Source organism: Oxyura jamaicensis, chromosome 27 (genome assembly GCF_011077185.1).
Source record: "Oxyura jamaicensis isolate SHBP4307 breed ruddy duck chromosome 27, BPBGC_Ojam_1.0, whole genome shotgun sequence".
In the NCBI taxonomy this organism is placed as follows: domain Eukaryota; kingdom Metazoa; phylum Chordata; class Aves; order Anseriformes; family Anatidae; genus Oxyura; species Oxyura jamaicensis.
This window is the reverse complement of record NC_048919.1, coordinates 5,134,575-5,143,969: the sequence shown is the minus strand read 5'-3', so window position 1 is coordinate 5,143,969 and position 9,395 is coordinate 5,134,575. Positions and strand designations below refer to the sequence as shown.

General features: G+C 57.4%; 1 long non-coding RNA gene across 1 annotated transcript; it reads right to left on the bottom strand.

Moving 5' to 3' along the window:
* Nucleotides 1-5,605: 5,605 nt before the first annotated feature.
* Nucleotides 5,606-6,563, bottom strand: LOC118178902. The gene is made up of 3 exons (XR_004756325.1): nt 6,355-6,563; nt 5,892-5,980; nt 5,606-5,773 (listed from the first exon to the last, which is right to left on the bottom strand). It is a non-coding gene; the product is annotated as an uncharacterized LOC118178902 (long non-coding RNA).
* Between the last annotated feature and the right edge of the window lie 2,832 nt (nt 6,564-9,395).

Sequence of the window (9,395 nt, the reverse complement as noted above, 5' to 3'; positions counted from 1 at the left end):
GAACAGGAGCCAGGCACAGTGCAGGGGGGCGGCGAGCTCAGCACCAGCACCAAGGCTGGGGCTTGGCCCAAGCCCAGGAGGCGCAGGCTGCACAGAGAGCAGGGCACGCTCCTCCCTGCTGCCACAGCTCAGCACTGGGGAGCATCAGCTGCAAAGGGCCAGAGCTGGGAAAAAAAAAAAAAAAAAAGAAAGAAAGAAAAAAGAAAGAAAGAAAGAAAGAAAGAAAAAAAAAAAAAGGCTTAAAAACCGCCCCAGATAAGTGTGGGAATGCCAGCGGGGCGGGAGGACAGGCACTCGCATGCTCCTGACCCTGCTGGCTCCCTACGTACATCTAAGCCACAAAGGCCTTCCCAGCGTGGTGCTGTTTAGGATAGAAATGCCAATCACATCTCCCTTCAGTCTGATCTTATCAGGGCTGGGCTTGCCAGCCGGAGCTAATTAAATCCTGGATGCAGTCACTGCTTAAGTGAAAGTTTGTTTCCTGCAGTAGCAGAGCCAAGGATGGAGGCAGCCTGTGCTTTCCTGTATCTGGCAAGAACATCTGCCACAGCCAGCTCACGCTGCTCCTACCTGCTCACGGCTGCATGCGCAGGTCCAGCACCAGAGCCCCCTCCTCGGGTCTGCCCAGGCTGAACCCCCCCCGGTGCTTGCAGGAGGCCGATAACGCGGGGAGAGGCTGCAGGCAGCAGCTGCCGTGGTTCCGGAGGTGCTGCCTTCCCTCTGCGCTGCTCGCTGCCTGGGGCTGCGAGGTGCTATCAGCAGGCACCAGGTCCCTCAGTGAAAGCCCAGGGCAGTGCCAGAGCTTTGCATTTTATCACTGTTGTGTGCGGCACAGGGGCTGCAGAAGTGACCGGGACCCCAAGAGGGGTCTGTCAGGAGGCTGCAGTCGGCTGCAGCACGCGGCTCTGGGTTGCCTGGAGGACACACACAGGCTGTGCTTGACCAGCCGGACACGTGGGGCAGACCTGCAGAGGAAACTTTACTTTGACTTCCAGCAGCAGGGGCTGGCAGAAGGCAGCCAGCAAAGGCAGTTCCCACCCCTTAGCCCCCTGCCTTCAGCAGCAGAGGAGCAAGGAAAAGAGAAGAAAGAAATGGGAAGAGGAGATGGGGGCACCACAGCACCGTGCTCCTGCCCCACGGGGGCCATCCCCAAACCCCACGTCCCAGGGCCCATCAGCAGCAGGAGAAGTCACCCGGGCTGCTGCAGCACACGCTGTGCTAGATCTTTACCGCAGGACAGGAATTTATCAAAGCGCTGTTTGAAATCCGGGGAGGCTCCAGTGCAGCAACACATTTCTTCTCTCCTGGTTTCCTCCAGCTAATTTCACCTGCTCCTCATGTGGCCGCTGCTTTCAGGAGACTTCAAAAGGCATCACAGCTTTAAAATGTTGGGGAAACCTCCCTGATCTACCTTCCAGATTGCTAAATCCTCAGTCCTACAAAGCAGGCGTCGTGGGATGCCTCCCAGGCATTAACCCAACAGCCAGGGCCGATCCCCTCGGCATGGGGAGCGCGATGCTCTGCAGCTAGGACAAGATGATCACGCAGCTAAAGCGCTGACGGAAAACCCGATAGCCAGGGATCTAGTCCCATCTGCCATATGCTTCCTCCGGGACTCTTCATCTCTATTTTTGGGCAATTCATATATGCCTGCCTCTGAGGGAAAGTGGGTGGCGGGGAGGCTACCACAAGCTGTTGTGCTCCGCGGGGCTTTTTTAGCATTCTGCGGGAAGATGGGCACCGATTTGCAGGGTAAATGGGAAAACGGGATAGCCTCGTCCTGAGGCACGGCCGCTCCGCATGGTCTGGGTGCTCTGGTGGTCGGCAGCGGGGTCTGCCTGGGAGCAGCAGGGAACGAGGGCTGAGGGGCACGAGGGCATCCTGGTGCTGTGCACAGCTCAGGGCAGGGAGGGGAGAAGCCAGGACCCAACAGAACCTCACAGCTGCGAGGGTTTTGTCCAGCTTCATGCAGTGGAGAACACCCTGGGAGACCAGAACCCGGCCCGTTCTCCCCAGGGAGCTCAGAGTCAAGCAGGGGAAAAGCAAGGGCATAAAGAGAAAACACGCTTACATTCTCCCACCCTGAATTCATCCTGCTTAAAAACTATCTCACCGCTCAGCCCGCTCCATGCCACTTGGGCACAAAAGATGCAGTGAACAAATCGCATTCCTGGGGTGGACGGGCCTGAAGTCAGAGCCCACCAACACCAGCACAGGGGGGCTCACCCCAGGCATGGAGGAAGCAGCAGGGAAGGCCTGTCCCTGCGCACCCCTTTGCCCACCTGTGGGCAGGTTTGGGGCAGGATGGGTGGGCAAGGGCCCCACCTGCACCTACAGGGACGGCGTGCCCGGGGGTCTCTCCCTCTCCCAGCACCCCAGGGTGATGGATGGCTTCAGCCAAGGGAAGGAGCTGGAGCCATCCGTGCTCCACACGCAGGTGCCTTCCCTTGCACCAGCACTGGGATCGGGGGGAAGTGGGACGGGAGCAGCTCCCGGGGGAGCGCGGGCAGCTGGAGCCGGCAGGAGCGGAGGGAGGAGGCAGGGGAGGAATCCCGAGATGCCTCGCTGCCGAGTTCACGCTGAGTGGAATTGCTGGCAATTTTGCAACAGAAAAGCAATTTGTGTGAATCCTGAAAAAAAGAAAGCCCGGCAGGAGGGGAGGAGCGGGGCCGGGCAAGGAGGCCCGTGACAGTGCCTGCGGGCAGGAGGGGGTCGGGGCTGGGACCCTCACCCATGGCTCATGGTCCCCCACCGAACCCAGCTGGGTGCAGAGCCGCTGGCAAGTGAGTCCAGGTCCAGAGGTGGTCACAGAAATCATTACAGCCAAGGAGCACACCAGGTGCATTGCCAGGCTCGATGGTAGGAAAAAAAAACATTCACTACACACGGCAGCCAAACGCGGTGGAAATGACCCCCTAAACCTTCAGCGGGCGAAGCCTGAAGCCATGAACATGCTCACAGGGCACGGGGGAGCCTGGATCAGCGCCGTCCCCAGCCCCTGCGCCGAGCTGGTGCTAGCAACCAGGCAAGGAAGGCTGCAGGGGGCTGGAGGGAGGGCGTTTGTGGAGCCCAGAACCCACTGGAATGGCCGATTTCGGATATTCTGCACAGAAACTGACCTGTTTGATGGCTGCTCCCGTTGCCCTGGAGACACAACGGGCCGCAGCGTTATTTATGTTTTTCCAATGACCAAGACAGCACCAGGATGATATGGCTCATTGATTTCCCTAATGAAAATCTTGGTGAACCATAATGCTGGACCACAAAACTGTGGTGGATCACACAAGCCAAAGAAGAGCTGGTAGGAGCTGCTGTTACGGTCAGAGGGATGGAAAGCGGGACCTTCCCCACCTGCACTCGGAGCCAGGGAGCCGTGCGGCGCGTCTGCAGGGGCTGCCACTCCTCTCTGCTGGGGCGAGGATGCTTGGCACCCCCTAAACCATGGCACTTTAAGCAGTTTTTTCCTATTAATGGTGGAAGCTGCAAGAGAACCAAACGTTCTCAGCCCTCCACCTGATGCTTTGATAAAAAACACATGAAATGCGGGGTATAAAGATCCCAAATCCCAGTGAACCAAGCTCATCACCACAGGGGTGCAGGGAGAAGGGGCGGGGATGCCAACCCCCTTAAATATCAATAATTACCATGACTGAAAAATACACACTTTATACATATACTTAAGAGGCCTAGAAGAATAGAGGGGTGGGTGTGGAAAAACTCCAAATTTCTTCTCCCAAATTATCAGCAAACTGCACTCCTGCAAAGCTGACAGTCAGAAACAAAACAATCATTACACTACCGACTGCTGACGGGAAGGGAAGAGATCTGTCAGACGGGTTTGCGATTAAATATTAAACATGCAAATGGGAGCGGCAGCCTAACGAAGGGCAGAGCCAGGCACCAGCACCCGGACCGAGGGCAGGAGCCGGGCGTCTCCGGGCAGCCACAAGCAGGAGAGATGCGAGGGGCAGAGAGGGGGCAGGCGAAGCGAGCGGAGAGGAGCTCAGATGGGCCAGGAGGAAGCCGGATGGGTGGGCTGGGGACAGCTGCTGGGAATGGAGAAATCCTGGGCAAAGCAGGCAGAGAACAAAGCAGGAAATTTTTCTCCTGCTCTCAGAAGCTGACCTCAGGCTTAGCCAAGTGCTGAGGAAAGGCTCGCCTGGGCTGGCAGGTCCCAGGGGCTGCGAGGGATGAGGGGGGTGGCAGCCAGTGACCTGCAGAGTCACCCGGTCGTCCTCTGCTCTCCTCACCCCGTCGTCCTCTGCCCAGAACCACCTCAAAGAGCACCCGGCATGGTCCCACAAGGACACCGGCACATTTGGCAGCAGAGCCCAGCCCCGCGACCAGCAGCCCTGCAGCGAGCACTCCCCGCTGGTACTGCACGAAGGCACCACCGCCTCGCCAAGCCTCCCGGGTCCCCCATGGGACACCCAAACAGGGGCCAGCACCATGAAAAGCTCATCCCAGCTGGTGCTGCTTCGCCCGTCCCCGCTGCCGGAGCCGAGCCCGTCCTGCAGCATCGGCTGCTGGTACAGGGAGCCTTCGGTCTGACCGCGAGGAGACCAAGGGAAGACGTAATGAAAGTCTTCAAACACAGAAAGGGCAACAGCAGAGGGAACGAATAATCTGTTCTTCATGTCTGCTGCGGAAAGGACAAGAAATAATGGGCTTAAGCTGCAGCAAGGGAGATTTTGTCTGGATGGTAAGAGAAACTTTCTAATAATAAGGACTATTAGAGCCCTGCAATAGACAGCCCAGAGACGCAGTGGGATCTCCATCACTGGAGGCTTTTAAGAACAAGGCAGACAAATATCTGTCAGAAATTACATAGGAATACTTGATCCTGCCTTGGGGCAAGGGATAAATTAAATTAGCTTTTAAAGTCCCCTCCAGCTCTCCCTTCCTGCGGTTCCATGTTAGCTGTGCCACCAAAGGCTGTATGCCTTTAAGGAAGAGCCATCTCCCTAAGAAAACAAGCACATCTATCACCAGAAAAGTGCTGTCATTAGCAAAGCTAAGGAGAGCGATGTGCAGAGGTGAAGACCCACGAACCCAGGCGCAGAGGAGCAGGATTGATGGGCTCAATGGGGGACCAGTCCCCCCTCGAGGTGGGGCAGCAGCTCCCTGCGAAGGCGTCTGGGAGGAGAAACCCATGGCGAAAGCAAGCTCCTGGAGGGAAGGACTGTTGGGTTAGCAAGGAATTTTGGGAGGGGAAAAACACTAAGGCAAGATTTTTTTATTATTATTTTTACATCATCATTAGCACCTTTGGGACTCATGTAGCTCTCACTGGCTTCAGTGACACCGTTTCCAAGCCCTGCCACAGCATAGCAGGACCATCTAAGAGCCGTAGGTGAGCTGTGTCTGCATGGGGACAGGCACCCACATGTGAGAAGAAGCCCCCTGGAAACAAACCGGACCGACGTGCAGTTCAGAGCACCAGATGATGCTGACAGCGTCAGGATTTCCCTTCCTTTTCCAAGGATGAGCTTTCCTCACACCAGCCGTTCAGCACAAACCGAGCTAACCCCGTAACCTCCAGTCCCCCCTGAGCCGCTCATCAGCCGCTGGTACTCACAGGGGGCTCCGGGCAGGGCAGCAGGGGATGCTTGGCACGGGGTGCAGGTCCGCCGTTTGTTTTGGGGTTTCAGAGTGGTTTACGGCCACTCGCAGACAGCGGGGCTGCAGCCGGCCCCTCTCGCCCGGCCGGCGGCGGGACCGCGCTGTCTCCGTGCCGCCCCGATGCCGTCATGCAATAAATCTGCAGCGGTCTCTGCAGACAGAGCCAGACATGGGAGAGGTTGGGCACGGCTTTCTGGGAGCCTCGCTCATGGGTCTGGGCCCTGGGGGCTGCCCAAGGAGCTGGGGAGGGCAGGGGGCTTGCAGCTTACCTGCGGTCCCAGTCCCTGGGAGAGCTGGCACGAGACCATTTACAGCCTCCCTCATCGCAGGCTGACAGCAGCCCCCTGCTGGGACTGACCTGGGTGACAAAAACCAGCACCGAGCACAGGACTCCTGTGTGTCCCTGTCTGTGCTTTGTCCATGAGACTCCAGCCTCCACAAAGAGCTGCTGATGCCCCAGACCGGGTGAGATCTAGGGGTCCAGGGCAAAAAAAAAAAAATGAACAAACCTACCCAGGACATTGATGGGTCTCACCCGTATGGGTGGTAGCATGGCCTCAGACGAGCATGGCACGGCTTTGGGAAGATAGAGGAGCCCACAGCCTGCCAGCTCCAGCTTTTCTCCTCGGTTAGAGCCTAGGCCACGACCGGGAAGACACAGGACATCCAGCCGGGCCGAGCACTCCAGCAGGCCTGGAGGAAGGGAACGTGCTGAGCACAGCCCACACGCACCCAGGAACCTCGGGGCATTTCACGGAGGAGGAGCAGGGTGCTGGCGCTGTCACTGTTTTCAGAGGGAAGGGAAACTCATGGGGTAGGTGGCATATGGTACCTGCCTCCCAGCCCACAGCCCCCTCCCCTCAGCAGCCCTACAAAGGCAACCAAATCAGTGTGACCTACAAATTAGCTTCTAGACCCACTTTATGCTAAGCGGGTAGGAATACAACAGACCCTGGCAAGACTTCAAATTAGGACTGCCAATTAATCGTCCTCTCGGGGCTAATTAAATATTACTTTCCAGAGCACTTTTCCCCTCCCCTAAATACTTCACCAACTCCTTCCAGCCTCAGCTCGGTGCAGCTGCCCGGGGCAGGTGGCAGCAGCACAGGGGGGGCACGGGGGTACCCCAGGGAGCAGCAGCTCCGCAGCCACAAACCTTTAAAAGTTCCAACACGGGCTGAAGCAGTTTGATTTGGGAGCGACCAGCGGGTGAGTTGGCCTTGCAGGGATTTCAGTCAGTGCTTCCATGAAGTCAAGAGCTTGAAGTCGACTCCTCCTGCTTTGACCCAAGTGCTTCTAAGGGTGTGAATTTCACAAGCCCAGGACGCGTGGTGCATCCCTGTGCAGATCAGCCGGTGGCAATGCAGGGCCCTGCTGCAGCAAGGCAGCAACACCTGCGTCTTTAACCCTGCCACCAGCCACACGTCCAGCGGTGGCTTTGTCCTTGCCCCAGAGTCTTTCCGACCCAGCTCTGGGGTCTCAGCAAGGCCAAGCACACACCAGGCAGCGGCACAAGGAGACCTCAGGGACTCCCCACACAACAGCATCAGCAGTTCCCCTTCACACCAGCCCCCGGTTAAGGATGACAAGGCTCGGGAAATCAGAGAAAACCACAACGCCCGATGAGAGCACTGCTGCCCTCACACCCAGCAAGGCGCCCAACACTGCCGGCACCTCCCAAAACCAGAGACCCCAGCACGGGGGCAGCGAGCTGCTGGGAGCAGCAGGCTCACAGAGCCTCCAAGCCCTTCACAAATAAGAAAATGGAAGCCAAGAGCAGAAAGGCTGCATCTCAGAGGATTCTGAGCTACCCGAATGTGCTGAAAGTAGGGTTTGCCAAAGACACTAGACATGCGTGTGCTCGCAGACAGCCAAGTGCCATCACAGTCCTGCGGTTACACCTACAGGGACCCAGCCTGGCCAAAAAAGAGGGGAGCTCCAGCAGAGCAGTAGCTCCCCTGGTTAAACATGTGCAACACACACCCAAGTCTGCAGAAAGCCCGGAGCTCCAAGTAGAGAAGGGCTTCGGGTATTTATTTTAAGCACATTTTGATCTCAAAAGCTGCAACAGGGCTAGAGAGGGGAGCTAGTGCAAGGAGGCAGAACCAGGAGAAGCGGGGTGGGAGATGCTTCCCCAAGCTCCCGTGTTCCTCAGGTTCACCTCTGGAGACCAAGCAGCCCCCAAGACCCCCGGGAAGGGAGGAGATGGGCACTGGCAGAGGGCAGCGCGTGCGGCACCTCCCTGCCTGCAGCTCTGTGGGTGAGCAGAGGGCACGGTCCCGGAGCTGGCTGCTGGCTGGTGCTCAGTCACTGGGAAAATATCAAAAGGGTGGTGGCTGGGGGGAACACAGGAAAAATAAAAAAATAAAAAATAAAAAAAAAAGAAGAAGAAGAAGAAAGACTGATAGATGAGAAAACATCTCAGCTGGTACAGCCGGCCCCCAAGCCCCAGGAGAGCATCAGCTACTGGGCTTCTCCTCCCGTTCCCATGGCAACACAATTTGGTGCTCTTTAGAAGAGTGCGCTCCCCCCGCTTCCCCCCAGTTAATTTTATTTCGTGTTTTGAAATAAAAGCGGTTGATATGGCCTTTGTCTCAGGAGCCCCATGGGGAAGAGAAGGGAGAATATCAGCTGATCTGGAGGGGCTGCAGAGGGGAAGGGGGCCCGGACCCCCTCGCCCCCAGCTCAGATCCCTGACAGCAGCTTTGCTGGGCACAGTGGGGGTCCCAGGCTGTGGCCATGAACCATGGGGTGGTCTCATCGCTTGGAGGTGATGGGTGGGAGGTCCCAGCCCTTCCCTCACTGGCCCCCCAGGTCAGCTCAGTCCCACCACCCTCCTTGAACCCCCCGCACCCACCCGTGCAGGGCAGACCTGTCTCTGGCGGTGCAGTCGGGGTGCTCGCCCCCAGCACCCACAAATACAAGCGACCACCCCCAGGGACCCGGCTCCCACCCGGCAGGGCAGGGCACAAGGCGGTGGGCCCAGCACCGATACCCTGCGTGCAACGAATGAACCCAGGGGTGCAGCCCTGAGCCCCCCTGCACCAAACCCCTTCCTCCCCCCAACACAGCCAGAATCCATGCGGGGAAGGGGCCGGGGGACACCGAGCCAGCGCAGAATGAGCTCAGACTGCAGCGGTGACTGCACAGAGCACCCCTTTGCCTGTACCACGCACAGCCCACCCTACAGGCACCCCTCACAGCTCCCCTTCCAAGGGATCCTCCACAGGATCAGGACCTGCCCAAATCCCCGCGCACCGAGCCACGGCCACGAGGAGCAGGGAAGGGAGCTCGGCCCGAGGCTGCTGCTCGGCTCACTGCAAGCGTTCAGGCTAATGAGCGGGAACACATCTGTTGGTTGCTAACAGTAGGGCTGTTTGGGAATGTTTTGATTAAACATTTTTCACAGAAAATTCCAACTCGTTGAGAATGAATTCATTTGCCTGAAATAATTGGTCTGGATAAGTTTTCCAGTTAAAGGAAAAGGACTGAAGAAAAACAGGGTGGACTCTGACTTCCTTTAAACTAGAGTACATCTTATTTCACAATTTAAATTATAGGGAAAGGACATCAGAACATCCAGTCAATATTTTGAAGTGCTAGCACCAGAGATGCTGCAGCAGCCGGGTAGCTCTGTAAACTTTCCCTCAGCTCTGGAGAATAAAAGTTGAGTTTTTACCCTACCCAAGATGGGAACATGAGTGGAAGCCTCCGTTCTCATGGCAAAGCTGCCTCTGCCCCCAGGGCAGCCCTGCCTAGGAGGGGGGAGCCCC